Here is an 18,370-nt window from a genome sequence, read left to right on the forward strand (position 1 = left end):
CCTGTATGCTGACTGACAAAGTAGTGGCATTAAGCGCACCTCTGTTCTGCATAATAAAAGCAGATTCCTACATACAAAAAAAAAAAAAAATACCTGAGCATATAATGCCGCCTTATAGGTAGGTATTTGTGAAGCGCACCGACGTCTTAATGAAATAGCGCATTATATTCCATGTATATATTAATTTACACTATATGTATGTATATATATATATATATATATATATATATATATATATATATATATATATATATATATATATATATATATATATATATATATAAATTTATCATAAGAAGTCAACAAACACTGACACCAAGGACAACATAGGGCAAATTACTTGTGCTTAATAACTGAACGACAGAAACGATAAATTAATTGAAATGAAAGTGGATGAAAAAACAACTTGCCGTAGGTGGAGAACGATCCCACAACCTTCGCATTTCGCGTGCGATGCTCTACGAATTGAGCTACCGCGGCGCCGTTTCCCCATCCACTTTCTTGGGTTTTTATGTTTTCTAGTAGAACCCTGGGAGTGTTAGCCAGCGCCACCACTCACAGACCTTGGCGGCGGATGTAGAACGTGCTTTCTGCAGCAGGCGTCACGAGAACGTAATCTTTTTGGATGAAGGCAACCTGTCAATAAATCCACACATGCTACCTGAAGGCATCAATGTTGCCGCATTCGAGACCCCCGTTATGCAATATAACTTGCCTCACTTGCGGCAAGTTATTTTTTCATACACTTTCATTTCCATTAATTTATCGTTCCTTCATTTCATTTATTAAGCACAAGTAATTTCCCCTATATTGTCCTTGGTGTCAGTGTTTGTTGACTTCTTATGATACGACTAATAAAAACAGGGCCCCTCGGTTAACCTCCTTTCTTATCGTTCATATATGTATAATGAAGAAAAAAAAGAGTACGACGTACGTTGAATAAGCACAGTATATTGCACTGACGTTTCGGCTGGTGGACCAGCCTTTGTCAAAGGTTACTTTGACCTTTGAAGAAGGCTGGTCCACCAGCCGAAATGTCACTGCAATATACTGTGCTTATTCAACGTACGTCGTACTCTTTTTTCTTCATTTTACTACCGGTGCCAGTGTGATTTCCTCAAGCCATATATATATATATATATATATAGTTATGGCTTGAGGAAATCACACTGGCCCCGGTAGTAATATATATATATATATATATATATAGGTTTAGCCATTCGGTATATGACACTGGATGTGGGCCTACTCTTGGCGAATCCTTCAAAATGATATGTGTCACTGTGACAGAAGGGATGTACAATTCATAAATGTTGCTTGATACCAGTCATATAACGGTCGTGAATGTTTCGCTGCGCGTGTTCGAAACAAGATTTCGCCTTTACCACTGCACTGTTCTTGCTAACATTTTGCAGAAAGATCACACTTTGGCGTCGACTTCGTTTAGTATGACATTTGGCACAGTTAATTGCTCGGTTTTCAACAAAAAATTTGCACATTTACACTCTTAGGCAAAGTTACACCCTTTGGCTTGCCCCTTCTGCCACACAACAATAATCGCTATCTGCCTTGATGCGTTTCCTTTCTTTAAAGCTGCGAGCCCGGAACTTTCCAGTAACGAACGGCACGCGCGTTATCAGAAGGGGCACTCCAAAGGGTGTAAACTGTTCTATGCTGATAACGCGCGTGCCGTTCGTTACTGGAAAGTACCGGGCTCGCAGCGTTAAAGAAAGGAAACGCAACAAGGCAGATAGCGATTGTGTGGCAGAAGGGGCAAGCCAAAGGGTGTAACTTTGCCTAAGAGTGTACCTTTGCTAAGGAAGTGCGCGCTGCTGCCGCGACGGTGCAAGCATAAACTTGTGTTGCCGCCTGCCGTCAGATAAAGAAAGCAGCGTTTCAGGGAGGGTAGTCGCCTTTTCGAGGAGCGGGCAACACGCGACAGCCCCCCCTTGAAACGGTGCTTTTTGCAACTGCCGGCAGGCGGCGACACAAGTTTATGTTTGCACCGTCGTGGCAGCAGCGCGCACTCCCATAGCGAAGGTAAATGTGCAGTTTTTTCTTGAAAACCGGGGAATTAACTGTGCCAAATGTCATACTAAACGAAGTCGACGCCAAAATGTGATCTTCCTGCAAAATTTCAGCAAGAACAGTGCAGCGGTGATAGCAAAATGTTTTATTGAACACGCGCAGTGAAGTATTCAAGACCCTGTATACAGGGTGTTTCACGTAACTTGAACCAAATATTTTAAGAAAAGTGGTTAGCTTCACCTGAATGAAACGAATGACATAAGGTTCGCCGTCATATGCCGCTCCTTAGAATATTTTTTTTTATATTACGACTAATTAGGTAATTAACTAAGATGAATTATACAATTTTATAAATTTAACTTCAGGGCCACGGGCGTTTCGTTGCGTTGTAGAGGGAATTTAGAAACGACCGGTCCAATTTTTTGTGGCACCCTACATTCTGCGCGGTGATCTTTTACGGCGTTTAAAGAGAGCCCGCGAAATATGAAACGAAACCACGTGACTGCGCTCATGCGCTATCGTATTGCAGTGCTCTCAACCGCGCTTCGTGTGAAAGAATCTTGCGCGCAGACCGCGGCGATGTGAGCGGCCGCGGCTCTAGGCATAGGCTTCGCAGTGCGTCAGCACCTTTGGCGGTGGCACATGGAAAGGAAGCGCCGTCGTCACTGATAAGCGATAGGCTCGACGCACGCGTGAGAGCGCTGCAATACGATAGCGCACGAGCGCAGTCACGTGGTTTCGTTTCATATCTCGTGGGCTTTCTTTAAACGCCGAAAAAAATCGCCACGCAGCATGCAACATGCGTTGCCACAACAAGATGGATGGGTAGTTTCGGAACCCTTTCTACAACTGAACGACACGCACTTGACCCTAAAGAAAATATCAAAAATTTTGCATAATTCATCCTAGCTAATGAGCTAACTATAAGCGGAATATAAAAAAAAAATACTCTATAGATAAGGAGTGCCACATGACGGCAAACCATATGCCGTTGGTTTCATACAGCTGCGGATAACCACTTTTTTTTAAATCCTTTGTTGAAGTTACGTCAAACACCCTGTATACTTCTCTGTGGATACACATGTCATTGCCATTGTTCCCTCGACAAGTACCGTACATCGCCTTCGTCCTCATGAGATCGCTGTGAAGACTTCCCACGCTGTATCCGCCTGATTTCATGTCTGCATTCCGGCATAGCTCGTAAGCGGTGCAGTGCACACATATATATATGTTGCAATTGCGTGCCGCTTAAACGTTGCATAGTATGAAAGGAAACACAGCTGTACGCAGCGCCGTTAGCTGTATTGCATTTAAATAACTGCTTCGCTAAAATATCGCTTCACGTGGATTTCAACATACGCATTGTGTGTGCATAATTTTTATTACTTTTTTTGTTTTCTTTCTTTTTCATCCATTTCCTGGAATTAAAAAAAACCATCGATAATGAGATCACAGGATGCATTTCGTTCCTCAAGGAAGCTGCGTTGAAAATTTCGCTATAGTGTTTTCATTATCCCGCGCTAAATGAGCGGTGCATCATGCTTCAACGCGAGTACTGCTAGATGACTATAAAAACAATTTCTGTTTATAGCATGCACTCTTCATGCTTCAAATACGCTGCCGTGCGTTAAAGTTTTCTTCAGCAGCGACGGCAATCTTGATGGTCTCTTGGCAACGCCTTCCGGGCTTCTCGGACAAGAGTACGCAGGTCAGGCGACTACTTGCTAGCCATGTCAAAGCGTTCATGCACGTAAAGGGTGCGCCATCCTTTTCCGTTCCTCTTTTTCTATTTTTGCTTAGAAGAACAAAAACAAAGCTTGATGCCACTTTTGCTTGCCCCTCCCCGTTCGTTACCATTTAATCTTAAGTAAGCCTTCGGCCTTATCTGACAGCACTCGCCCTGCTGCGCAGAAGAGCGGGAACGAACGCGTGACTACGAGCTTAGCAGCAGGACGCCATAGCCACTGGGCTACCGCACTGGCTCGTGAAGGTATCCTGAAATAACAGTTTGTTGCGAGGGAACGTCGCAAACGTAACTGAGTAGCAAACAGATTTTTCTCAATTCTTATGTTGAAGATGTTCTGTTGTTAGTTCTGTCCACTAGTGTTATAATAATAATAATAATAATAATAATAATAATAATAATAATAATAATAATAATAATAATTATTATTATTATTATTATTATTATTATTATTATTATTATTATTATTATTATTATTATTATTATTGTAAACATTTATAGACTTGACAGAAAGGGGAACGTAAGGAGCAGGCTGGCAACTGCCACCGGAAGTGGCACAACGCCTGCCTATACTCTTCAGAGAAGAGGAGACAGAAACATAGTAGAAAGCAGGAAGAACGGAAGAAGAAAGGAAAGGTAGAGGAGAGAAATAACGAGATCGCAAAACTGAAGGAAAGCTCCCAGGCAATAAAAAAAGAGATATTTTCTGATGGGAACCAAACGAAGTAATTTTGAACATCCCGAAGCTCATGTACCTGCATGTACCCAACAGATCGAATAAATGAAATGTAACATCGCCGTGTTTAGCGTGGCACTGGCGGGCAAAAATAGCAAAAAAAAAAAAACGGTTAACCAGGCGCCGTACTTTGTAGCTATCTGCTAGATTCTATTCTTTCCTTATTATTCGTCGCGCCGAGAGGCCAATCCCAGCTACAAGCGGGGCGTGGTGGCGCGCAACCTATTGGTGGAGGGCGAAAAGAGCGCATTAAGAAAGCAGTCCATTACAAAAATTGGGGCGAGTGGCCTAACCTAACCTAAATGTAATGATTCATTCGAATTTCCGTTCTTTCTCTATATTGAGCAGCGCCGAGTGACGGATCCCGTTGATAACGGTGAAATATGGCAAATCATTTCTGCGGAATCTCGCAACGTGGAGGAAGTATCACGAAAGGAGGAAGCATCATATCCTTTGTAGTTTCGTGCTACATTCGGGTGGATGACAATTTTTCCCTTTCATGATAACGGTGACGCGGTGACGGGAATCCGTGGATATCCACCGCTATCCGCGTTGGCGATTAAAGGTGACACATGAGCCAGGGGTGAAACAGTGAAAAAGGAAATCAACCCTGATAAAACACGGCCATAAATTCATCGCTGTTCAAATTTTAGTCGTTTTTTTTTTCATCTGCAAATAGAAGAGCGCAGAATTGTGTGAAAAGTAAAAGGCATTGACGCCTTGCTCCCATAAGAGAAACACACAAACAAAAACATACAAGCAAACAAAGAACCGGGCAAACGAACAAAAAGAAACCAACGCAACAATGAAGAAAACGTGAGAGAGAGTCATTCGTTATTGGGGAAAATATAACGATAAAACGCAGAAAGACATTGTCAGTTTTAAAAGGTGACCGAGGCTAAGGCTTATTGTCTTGATGTTTCACTTTAGGATTACCGTCTAGCGATCGATTGTTCTATCATGTTACGTAATCGGCATTACTCCGCTACAAGCGCACGATAATGTGGATTCGTGCGCAAGGACTTGCCTGCTGTTGCGAAAACTGAGGAGTTTCGCAGGTCTCGTTCTCCTGCTTTTAGTCGAGGGCTGCTGAACTTGTAAACTTTTCACCTGTTTCCTACCAACTTCTCTAGCTGTTATGTGTCTCATGCTCTGTCCTATTACGAAAGCAGATGCGTCTAGCAATAAAGAGCTGCTTTGTAGTTTTCGTTCTTCTGGTTCAGTGGCAGAACTCCTTTAATATAGACATCTAGCAAACAAGAAAAAGTAGCAGGAAAGTACGATGCCTGGTATATTCGCCGATAAAGTGGCTAGATAGACCAGCATGGATAGGCTTCCTGTCACTGATAAAGATATCAGCGGTAGGAAATGCGAGATCAGATTAGAGAAGATACTGTGCCCTGACCGATAGCTTGTGTTCACAGAATCAAGGAAATTCACCCCGTTTTTTTCTTTTTCTGTGCTTTCATTTGTGGGCTTTTTCATTGGTACTTAGGTTACTCAGCGCCTGCTTGTGGGTGCGTGCGATTTGAGGGAACATAGTGGCCAGCGGAATATCTCTTGCTTCTGCGACATTCAAGAGCTAGTTCATACATCCAGCTCATATTAAAATCCAAATCAATCTTAATCAAACGTTTTTAAATATGATTCACTACAATTGTGTGAGAGTTCTGTAGACTAAGAAATATATAATATTAGGATATCACTAAAAGACCACACAAAGCAGGTGCTTTAAGGGTAATTAAAAACAGAACATATTAGGAAGTCCATGTACCAGAAGACAACACAGAAGGTTTACGCAAACAGAATACAAACAAAAGATTTGCGCCTGTAAAATCTACAAATCGGGTACTACACAAAGGCATGGGTTGGGTGTCCTTTGCAGTGCGGAAGGCTCAGAGCAAAATGTGATTCGGAGAACCACTGAAGAATATGGGGTAAAATACATGGATGGTGAGAGTATTTACGCACCTGTATAGAAAAAAAAAGTGGCGAAAAGAAACCAGGGAACTAATCAGCTTTGCGCCAACGACAAGGACAGCGGGAAAGAAAAGTGTGTTAAAGGTAGTGTCAGAGAAAGAGAGCGACAAGTAATAAGGAAAAGGCTGGGAGGTTACACAGGCTGAGCCCGATTGGCTACCCTGCACTGGGAGAAAGGAAACGGGACTGAAAAAATTAGTAGTCAAAGGTGCAGAATAAGAATATTAGATAGGCTTGATGGCAAGGAAGCCAGTTATGAAACTATATCGCACAGTGGAGCTGTATAATAGGGTTCTCACGTCCTCTGGAAGTTCTAGGAATTTGTTTTGCCATCTGGTCGAAATCTTCCCGAGAATTGGCAGATGCTTCACTATATCCGGCGCAATTACTTCGCTATACCCAAGCCTTTCCATAGCGTCAGTATATCCTAGCTTTGTACAGACACCTGTGTTTAAAATGATGAAAAACAGAACCCTTTCATCGCCAATCGTTTCTTCAGCGCTGCCTACGGACACGGTGTTTTCGGGCACGTGGGATGTAAATCAGTGTTCCTTGAGGGACGTAGGGAGCCAAGCTCTTGACGCCATCATCCCAGGTCCAACGGGAGGGGTGGCGATGATAGGCTGAGGCCCGCTATATTAGTATCAGGCGAGGTTCCCGGCAGTCCCGTGGACGCCAATGCCGATGGGAGGCCGATGAGACGCTGAAGGGCACTGTTCATGCGGGAACCCGAACGCTGAGGTACTTGGTTTGTTCACCCAAACTAAAAGTGATGCTAGCCAAAAAGCACAAACGAAGCGTCCGCAGAATGTTTATCGATTCGGGCCCCTCCTAGCTGACCTCCAAAGGGGAGCTGGTGAAACGCGACGTGAGAAAACAAAATTGCAGGACGCTTGAGCTTCGCCTTCAAGAGTGGAACGCGATAGCGTCATCGCACCCCGTTCGCACCGCCTACTTAAACGATCTACGCGAGCCAAACGTCGCGATCTACGCGAGCCAAACAGCCGGGCCGCGACGCGCCATGGAGGCGGACGCGATCATGGGGCGAGTGGCGCGTCACGTGTCGGGGCAGCGCCGTACATTGCGAGGAGGGGGTCTTCTGTGTTTGCCGCAAGATGGCTCTGCGTGCAGCGGTGCAGCGGTGGCGTAGAGGTAGAACACCCGCCTCGCGTGCAAGAGGTCCGTGGTTCGAATCCCCATGCCGCACAATTTTCCACCGGATTAAAAAAAATCCGCGTGTTGATATAAGTGCATAAACAGGCCTGGAGTGCGGCCTGATCCCGGTGACCAGAACTGGTAACGCACTTCCTCACCAGAGCAGGATTGGCCACCCTGGTGCAGTACTTGGCCACAACCTCCTATATGAACACAACAATCAAACCCCGGCCCTCAGTCCCCAGCAGCTGCGAAGCAACTGACCACGGCGGCGGTCAGACCTGCGACGCTGCAGAGGGTGCTAAGAATCCCTGGCTCCGGACAGGCCGCCATTGGAATATGAACCTGGCAACGTTTAACGCTAGAACGTTATCTAGTGAGGCGAGTCTAGAGGTGCTATTGGAGGAATTAGAGGGCAGTAAATGGGATATAATAGGGCTCAGTGAAGTTAGGAGGCCAACAGAAGCATACACAGTGCTAAAAAGCGGGCACGTCCTGTGCTACCGGAACTTAGCGGAGAGACGAGAACTAGGAGTCGGATTCCTGATTAATAGGAACATAGCTGGTAACATACAGGAATTATATAGCATTAACGAGAGGGTGGCATGTCTTGTGAAACTTAATAAGAGGTACAAAATGAAGGTTATACAGGTCTACGCCCCTACATCCAGTCATGATGACCAGGAAGTCGAAAGCTTCTATGAAGACGTGGAAGCGGCGATGGGTACAGTCAAAACAAAACACAGTATACTGATGGGTGACTTCAATGCCAAGGTAGGCAAGAAGCAGGCTGGAGACAACGCAGTGGGGGAATATGGCATAGGCACTAGGAATGACAGGGGAGAGCTATTAGTAGAGTTTGCGGAACACAATAATATGCGGATAATGAATACCTTCTTCCGCAAGCGAGATAGCCGAAAGTGGACGTGGAGGAGCCCGAACGGCGAGACTAGAAATGAAATAGACTTCATACTCTGCGCTAACCCTGGCATCATACAAGATGTGGACGTGCTCAGCAAGGTGCGCTGCAGTGACCATAGGATGGTAAGAACTCGAATTAGCCTAGACCTGAGGAGGGAACGGAAGCAGCTGGTACATAAGAAGTCGATCAATGAGTTAGCGGTAAGAGGGAAAATAGAGGAATTCCAGATCAAGCTACAGAACAGGTATTCGGCTTTGACTCAGGAAGAGGACCTTAGTGTTGAAGCAATGAACGACAATCTTGTGGGCATCATTAAGGAGTGTGCAATAGAAGTCGGTGGTAACTCCGTTAGACAGGATACCAGTAAGCTACCGCAGGAGACGAAAGATCTGATCAAGAAATGCCAATGTATGAAAGCCTCTAACCCTACAGCTAGAATAGAACTGGCAGAACTTTCGAAATTAATCAACAAGCGTAAGACAGCTGACATAAGGAAGTATAATATGGATAGAATTGAACATGCTCTCAGGAACGGAGGAAGCCTAAAAGCAGTGAAGAAGAAACTAGGAATTGGCAAGAATCAGATGTATGCGTTAAGAGACAAAGCCGGCAATATCATTACTAATATGGATTAGACAGTTCAAGTGGCTGAGGAGCTCTATAGAGATTTATACAGTACCAGTGGCACCCACGACGATAATGGAAGAGAGAATAGTCTAGAGGAATTCGAAATCCCACAGGTAACACCGGAAGAAGTAAAGAAAGCCTTGGGAGCTATGCAAAGGGGGAAGGCAGCTGGGGAGGATCAGGTAACAGCAGATTTGTTGAAGGATGGTGGACAGATTGTTCTAGAGAAACTGGCCACCCGGTATACGCAATGCCTCAGGACTTCGAGCGTACCGGAATCTTGGAAAAACGCTAATATAATCCTAATTCATAAGAAAGGGGTCGCCAAAGACTTGAAAAATTATAGACCGATCAGTTTACTGCCCGTTGCCTACAAAGTATTTACTAAGGTAATTGCAAATAGAATCAGGAACACCTTAGACTTCCGTCAACCAAAGGACCAGACAGGATTCCGTAAAGGCTACTCAACAATAGACCATATTCACACTATCAATCAGGTGATAGAAAAATGTGCGGAATGTAACCAACCTTTATATATAGCTTTCATTGATTACGAGAAAGCGTTTGATTCAGTCGAAACCGCAGCAGTCATGGAGGCATTGCGGAATCAGGGTGTAGACGAGCCGTATGTAAAAATACTGAAAGATATCTATAGCGGCTCCACAGCCACCGTAGTCCTGCCTAAAGAAAGCAACAAAATCCCAATAAAGAAAGGCGTCAGGCAGGGAGATACGATCTCTCCGATGCTATTCACAGCGTGTTTACAGGAGGTATTCATAGATCTGGATTGGGAAGAATTGGGGATAAGAGTTAATGGAGAATACCTTGGTAACTTGCGATTCGCTGATGATATTGCCTTGCTTAGTAACTCAGGGGACCAACTGCAATGCATGCTCACTGAGCTGGAGAGGCAAAGCCGTAGGGTGGGTCTAAAAATTAATCTGCAGAAAACTAAAGTAATGTTTAACAGTCTCGGAAGGGAACAGCAGTTTACCATAGGTAGTGAGGCACTGGAAGTGGTAAGGGAATACATCTACTTAGGACAGGTAGTGACTGCGGATCCGGATCATGAGACTGAAATAATCAGAAGAATAAGAATGGGCTGGGGTGCGTTTGGCAGGCATTCTCAGATCATGAACAGCAGGTTGCCATTATCCCTCAAGAGAAAAGTTTATAACAGCTGTCTTACCAGTACTCATGTACGGGGCAGAAACCTAGAAGGATTACGAAAAGAGTTCTACTTAAATTGAGGACGACGCAACGAGCTATGGAAAGAAGAATGATAGGTGTAACGTTAAGGGATAAGAAAAGAGCAGATTGGGTGAGGGAACAAACGCGAGTTAATGATATCTTAGTTGAAATCAAGAAAAAGAAATGGGCATGGGCAGGAAACGTAATGAGGAGGGAAGATAACCGATGGTCATTAAGAGTTACGGAATGGATTCCAAGGGAAGGAAAGCGTAGCAGAGGGCGGCAGAAAGTTAGGTGGGCGGATGAGATTAAGAAGTTTGCAGGGACAACATGACCACAATTAGTACATGACCGTGGTAGTTGGAGAAGTATGGGAGAGGCCTTTGCCCTGCAGTGGGCATAACCAGGCTGCTGCTGCTGATGATGATGATGGCTCTGCGTGTGCGCATAGCGCAGAAGAAATGTAGCGGAAACGTACTTCGCTACTCGTGAAACTGCGACTTCTGTAATTTACATGGTCATAATTACCGATATACACCACAGTATAACTTTCTACGGCACGTCTCTAAGGCAACACCGCATTCACTAGAGGCGATATTGTCCCGCTTTGAACAATCAAACTCGTGGCTGAGTGGTAGCGTCTCCCTCTCACACTCCGGAGAGCCTGGTTCGATTCCCACCAGCCCATCTTGCAAGATGTATCTTATTTATGAAGTGCCTTCTGGGATTTATCGCTCACGGCCAACGCCGCTGACGCCGACACTGACTACACCGGCTTTTCTGCGACACGAGCTCCTTAACGCGGTCGCGTTAAATATTACGCATTACTGGCCAAGATTCACACTCAGAGAAGTTGTCAATTCGAGCCAAGTATGTGCAAGATAACTTTTCTTCTGTAACTCTTGATAATTACGTGTCAAAGCAAATCCGAACCTCTGATGCAGGCCGCGTTGCTGGCTTTTCCTTGATTGACATTTGATACCGAAAAGGCCTCCGCATGCCGTCGGTCTTCATCGCCGCACGAGGGCGGTCGTGGAAGATGGCTCAACAATTTCAATGAAATTGATGATAATTCAAAAGCCATGGCGAATATTCTTGTGCAGCTTATATTCGAGAGAGAGAGAGAAAGAGAGAGAAGGAAAGCACGCAGAGTAAAGGCAGGAAAGTCAACCAGAGGAGCGTCCGGTTTGCTACTCTACACTGGGGGTAAGGGAAAGGGGGAATAGAAAGAGGAAGTGAGTCAGCATTGAGTGCACGTGAGAGCATGCACAGACGCACTATAAGCGGTCTGTCAAAGCGGTGCACTTCAAGCAATGTACTAGTGCACGAATCGCCTTCTGTGCCAGTGACGTATATGGTCACGGTCTCGAGTCCAGTCGGTTTAAAGTTGTCTGGAGAGAGAGAGAGGTGTTGTAGGTTTTAGCGAGGACAGATACATAATACTTGCTCGATTGTTTCCTCGCACCTACAGGAGTCGCACATCGGGCTCTCGGCCATTCCCATAGGATAGCAGTAAGCGTTCGTGAACGCCTCTCCTAGCCACAAGCGGCACAGCAGTTGTTTCGCCGCGGAAAAGGCTAGATGGCAGTTGTAGCCGTAGCAAGGGTTCCAGCTTATGCAATCCACATTTTAAGGCACTTGAAGAACTCCAGAAAGCTTGTGACTTTTTGCGTGCAAGCGGACGTAGTTCCCTGGCAGCGTCCGTCCTCGCCAAAGGTATTGGACGCGTCTGGGTGTCTTCGTGGGTAGACCAGGCAGCCCTATCAGCAAAGTCGTTGCCGACGATGGCACAGTGAGCAGGAATCCACTAAAATATATGTTGTGCCCTGGTTCCAGAACATGGTGGCGTATTCCACTAATGTCGGATATCATCTGCTCGTATATTCTGCGATGTAAGGCAGACTTGATACTGTGAAGAGCTGCCTTAGAGTTTCAAAATATGACCCATTTCTGTGCCAGCTCTTCGGTGTTGTAGTTCATATAGGCATGGAGGGCTCCAAGTTCCACCTTCGTATATGCAGTCATCTGTGACACTTTAAATTTAACTGTTGTCTGCTTAGCTGGAACAACGAAAGCGGCAGTTGTGCTGGTAGGTGAGGTCGAACCGTCGGTACATATATGTACGCGGTCATGATATGTCTGGTGCAGTAATAGCAGCGTCAGTTGCGTGAGAACCGGCGATGGATGATTGGCCTTCTTTGTTTTTCCAGAAATAGCAAGGTTCACTTGATGCTGCCTTAGGCACCACAGAGGAGATGACGGCTTCACCGCTGGTGTATAAGATGACAGTATGCACTGCTAAGTGCTAATCACTCGTGTAAAGGACGCTTGAGGTCTCTCGGCTGGCAGGGAAGCTAAGTGATCGTCGAGGATCTTTGACAGGTGGCTAATGGGTGCACTTAGAGAATCAACAGCTACGTGTGTCCGGGTCATATGGTCTCTCGCGATGGCAATTGTTGCTAGTGTTGAGGTGCACCGAGGCAGCGCTAAACATGTGCGTAGGGCTTGACCTTGTGTGCTCTTCAGAGCGCGAAGGTTGGTCTTGTATGTATTTGACAAAACTGGTAGACTGTAACGCAGGAAGCCCAGTAAGAGTACCGAGTACAGCTGCGGCATAGAATGGACTGGTGTACCCCAGGTATTCACGCAGACAAATTTGAAGACCTGAGCAATGGCAGAAGACTTCCTCAGATAGACGCAGTGAGGGCTCCACGAGTGGTTGCGGTCAATGATGACACTTAGAAAGCGATGCGTCTTAACATAGGATACAGAAGGTTTAAAAACAGCGCTATCGACACAGGACACAGAAAACAGTATGGGACACTCCGGCTCATTCTCTTTTCTGTGACCTGTGTCGATAGCGTTGTTTTTAAACATTATGGTAAAGCACCAACTAGCCCCATCTGCCGTTCTTCCATAGGATACAGGTTGATCATTGATTGAAACGGGATACAATGACATTTGTTTGCGCGTAGACGTGCTGAGGCCTTGTTCTCAGAGATACGACGCCGTCATGCTTGCCGCCCACTGAAGCCTGACCCGCACCTGAAGGCGAGTCACCGCAGAAGTACAGGTGCAAATTTCGTCGGCGTGTATTGAGACCTCAGCTGTCCGCAGTAAGTACTCAACAGGTCCTACCAAGACGAGGTTGACCAATATGAGCTCAACACCCCACCCGGCGGCACACCACGGCAGATGTAATGTTTTGAAGTTGGGCCGTCTTCGGTTTGTAAAGGTAAACACCTGTTAGTCCAATAGTCCCTAATCTATTGATACATCTAGCCACCAACTCCCACAGCCTCAAGTGAGTTCAGTATGACATCTTGGGCGAAATTGTATGCTCATTTTACACCGAGAAAGAGTGCCATTGATAGTCGCTTGAGGCTTTTTTGTTCTTGGACCGAGGTATCGTGGTCAATGGCATTGTCTGTGGATGATCGAACTTGACGAAAGCCAGCTATGGCGTCCGGATAGATGTTGAATTGCTCGAGGTACCATTACAAGCGGACAAGAATCATTCTTTCCATTATTTTGCCGACGCAGCTCGAAAGCGCAATCGCACAATATGATAATAAATCAAGTGGACAGTTTCCATAATTCAAAATGGAGATCAAGCGGCTCGATTTTCATTGTTTAGGAGCGACGTCGTTGTGCCACGACTCATTGTAGCACTTGAGCAGCTCACCACGTGCGTCATGTCCAAGGTGGCATAGGGCAACGTACGTGATGCCATCTGGTCCTTGTGTCGAAGACCGTCTGCAGGGGTGCTATAACGTAAAGCTATTCCAAACTTTTCTATTCCAATTCTGCAATCAGCCCTCCGCTATTGGTCAAAAACTTTTTGGACCACCCTCACTTCGCCTGTCTGTCACGCGACGTCACGAAAACCACCATAGCTCTCCATCTGATATGACTTGTGCACACTGATTATACATAACTAGACTGAACAAAAGAAAAATAGTTATTTCTGATTCGACGCCTTTTTGCCATTATCCCTCGACTATTGGTCAAAAGCTTTAGGGCTGCACCCACTTCACCTGCCTATCACGCGACGTCAGAAAACCGCGAAAACTCCCCACGTGAACGTGACGCGTAGGCGTTAAAGATGCATTAATATAACGAGCAAAAGTGAATTTTTCTCTGAATAGCCGCAGGCTGCCCCGTTAGGAAAGGAATAAAAGATGGCTGCCGCCGATCGCTCAGGCACTGGCTACTCGCCCCTGCCGGAGATCATGTGTTTCTTTGCGTGTAATAAAACTTTCTGCGTGGCCGTGTAAGGTTTTCGAGAACTTTTGACACGTTTACGACCTCGTTCTGCCAACTCTTCTTTGCTGAGGATCCGTTTTAGCGTCATTCTTAAGCTTCCGTTGCATGCCGCCGCGATTGTCGACGAGCCACCGTAAGCTAAGTAAGAGAAAGTGGATCAATCGCGTACGCCGGCACCACTCTCTTCATCTGGTTATCGATATTTACTGCACTGGCTCGGCCCCATCGAATCCCTCTCCAGTTGAGCATGCTCCTCGCCTCTTGTGAGCCAATTAGATAAGACAAGCCGTTCAGTGCAGACAATGTTATTCGTTTTTCAAGCAAACAAATGTGACCTCCTAAGAACGAGGGGAGCATTCGATTGGTTTGATCAGACAACCCTGCGGGTGACCGCCCGATGCTTGCGTTGGCGGTTACGCAAATTTGACGTCAGGAGATTGGAATAAAAACATATTGGAATAGTTTTACGTTATACGGCCCCAGGTCGCCAACGCAGCGTCGAGCTATTCAAGTGAAAATGGCGCGTTCATTTCTGGTACACGTGCCTCAGGCTGTCACTCAGTGCTGAGTCACTAGTGATGACCGAGCTGTTCAGCCACTTCATGCTGCGAGCAGCGTTGGTAGAGGGCCGGAGCTGTAAAGGGCTTCTTTTGATACGGACATGAACGCGGACATGAACGAATACCCCTAATTGTTTTCCATATGTGCGACAGTCATCTTCGGGAATCAAGCGACTGAGATAAAGATTTCCATCGCTTCTCTTCTAATTTATCTATACAGCGCTGGACTTTCTTTTTTTGTGCGTCGTGAAACCCTCACATCTAGAACGGACTTCGTGCGTCGCTACCTTGTTTCCGCCTGTCGACGTGCCGCACGCAGTCTCTCCAGAACTATATCGAAGTCTGTTCACTTTGTCGACCTTGTAAGCGAGCAGACAAATGTTTTCATTGCTTCTGCGATTGTATCTTCTAAGTTGCGTGAAATGCCTTCTCAATATGCGTCATTCATATGCTTCGTACACCTTGGCCAGTCAACTGTATGCAAGATAGTAGAGGATGATTGGTCAACTCCACTAACCTTTTTGTATGTTGGAATATGGTCGCTTCCGTGTGTCTCTATGTCCGTAAATCAATGTACGCTTGAGTTGAATCGCCGTGACACCACAGTCAAGTCCAAACCGCTATTATAGGTCGTACCCCGCATAAAGGTAGGGCTGCCATCATTCACACAGCACATATCATGGTCGGCAGCAATGGAGGCAAGACTCCTGCCTCTGGAGTTAATTTTAGTGCTTCCCCACAGCTGGTGATATGCAGAAGAAAAGATAATGATGAATAGCCGGGCAACGGAACACCAGTCAGCCTCTAGAGTCTGTAAAGGAGTACGTTCACCTAGATCAATTAATCACAGGGAACCCTGATCATGAGAAGGAAATTAATAGAAGAATAAAAATGAGTTTGATCGCATACGGCAGACATTGTCAGCTCCTGACTGGAAGCTTACAATTATCACTGAAAAGGAAGTTGTACAGTCAGTGCATTTTACCAGTGCCGACATATGGGGCAGAGACTTGGAGACTGACAAAGAAGCTTGAGAACAAGTTAAGGACGCGCAAAGAGCTATGGAACAAAGATTGTTAGGCATAACGTCAAGAGACAGAAAGAGAGCGGTTTGGATCAGAGAGCAAACGGGTGTAGACGATATTCGAATTGACATCAAGAAAAAAATGGAGCTGGGCAGCGCATGTAATGCGCCGGTTAGATAACCGTCGGACCATTAGGGTGACAGAATGGATACCGAGAGAAGGCAAACGCAGTCAAGGACGGCAGAAGACTAGGTGGAGCGATGAAATTAGGAAATTCGCGGGCGCTAGTTGGAATCGGTTGGCGCAGGGCAGGAGTAATTGGACATCGCAGGGAGAGGCCTTCGTCCTGCAGTGGACATAAAACAGGCTGCTGCTGATTATGACGATGATAGCTGGTGATGCGCGTTGAAGTCACCTGTGATAACCCAGAGGCCACTGGTCATTAGCAGTAATTATTTAAACCTTTTGCCGTCAAAGTGGCCCACAGGGCATATATAAGCTCTAATAAGTGTGAATGACATAGTTTTCGTTTTGACGTACAGGCAGACATATTAATTGTCGTCATGGGGCCCTACCCTGTGTGTGACATATGTAATATCCGTGTGGATGTAGACGATAACTTTGTTGCACGCACCGTACGAGTATACAAGACGAAAGATTCGTAACCTGACAGTCTGAGTGAAGTCGATGTGTTTGGTTCTCAAATGTACGAGGAAACGATTTGGATATACGAATTGGTGAAAGCTTAATATGCGGGTCCTGATACCTCTGGCATTCGACTGGAAGATCGACGCACCTTTTAATTCAACGCGAAGGAAACTACCGGGTGAGCAATGATGCTTATACAATGCTAACAAGTACTGGATTTAGTGCATCCAGTGTTTGCAGAGCACTTCGAGCTGCTGGAGTTTGCAGCTTCTTCAGTATCATGCGGATTGCATTAATTAGCGATTGCAGCATTATAGCCACTTGCCTGTCCTGGTCGGACAGGCAAGCGGACAAATCACCGACAGTAGACGCCAGAGGTTGTCTATCAAAAGTTTGCTGCGATTCTGTTAGTGATTGCTGTCATCTTGGTCGGACCGGCCAAGTTTCGGAAGATGTGGTCCCGTCAGTGGCCTTGTCCTTCGTGGTCCTTTCCGCAGTGCATGGCCTGGGCGGCAGAGGAAGAGGTGATGATGTAGGAAGTGGCAAGCGCGTCGCGGAGGCAACTTCCTTGCTTGAAGAAGGTCGGTGAGGGGAACGTCGCCTCCTGATTTTAGCGGCGGCTTCCCGATGAGATGAATAATCTCTCGCCATCTCTTTCAAGATGGTCATTTTCTTCTTAATATGTGGGCAGTTCTTCGATGAAACCTCATGATGCCCACTGCCATTCGAACACTTCATTACAGTGGCACCAAATTTGTACGCAGCGTGACGCTCGGCGAAGCGGGGGGCATGCTGCCTGGTTCTCGCAGTCGTTGCTCACGTGTCCCAGCTTCATGCATTTGCAGCACTGAAGAGGCTTGGGAATAAAGGGCCGCACAGCATGTCTGAAGTGTCCCACTTTGACATGCAAGGGAAGAGATTTACGCTTGCAGAATCATGCAGAACATCAACCGCCAGTAGATTTTTTCTCGTGTTTAATCGAATGCCCAATATTTCGCTTGGTACCAGGGCTTCTAGAGACATCGACGTAGATTGCCTGTTAAGTAGCGTCACGTTGACGGTAGGAAGCCCCGGCAATATATGATGCTATAGGCGTACTTCCTCTGCGCGTGTCTTACTGTTTGTGTACTTGACGATGAAGACGTCCTGGTGTTCCTTCTCTTCGCTTTGCGGCTCTGCACACGTTCAAAGTCGTCATCGAAAGGATTCTCAATGCCGAGAAAGTAGATATGGGTTCCCTCGCTGTCGCTCTGTTTACCGATTCGCTTCCAGGAGGCGGCCACCGCTGGCTCCACTGACACCGCCGTCACCGGCAGCCGCCCAACGTGGTCCACTTCCATCACCACCGAGCAAGGAGCGAACACGAACGGATGCACTTTGATTTTTAGATAGATAAACCGGAGCTAGAAAGAACGACACTGTGTCCAAAGACAATTCGTCATCGTATACTAGGACTAGCTAATAAACGTTGGAGCATGTTTTGTAATC

The 18,370-nt window shown here is 46.1% G+C and overlaps 1 protein-coding gene across 2 annotated transcripts in view; it reads left to right on the top strand.

Moving 5' to 3' along the window:
• The window catches only part of LOC126547899 (follistatin-related protein 5-like), a 515,627-nt gene that overhangs the window by 337,109 nt on the left and 160,148 nt on the right, over nucleotides 1–18,370 (top strand). The gene's annotated exons all lie outside the window — the stretch shown is intronic.

Source organism: Dermacentor andersoni, chromosome 1, assembly GCF_023375885.2.
Source record: "Dermacentor andersoni chromosome 1, qqDerAnde1_hic_scaffold, whole genome shotgun sequence".
NCBI lineage: Eukaryota > Metazoa > Arthropoda > Arachnida > Ixodida > Ixodidae > Dermacentor > Dermacentor andersoni.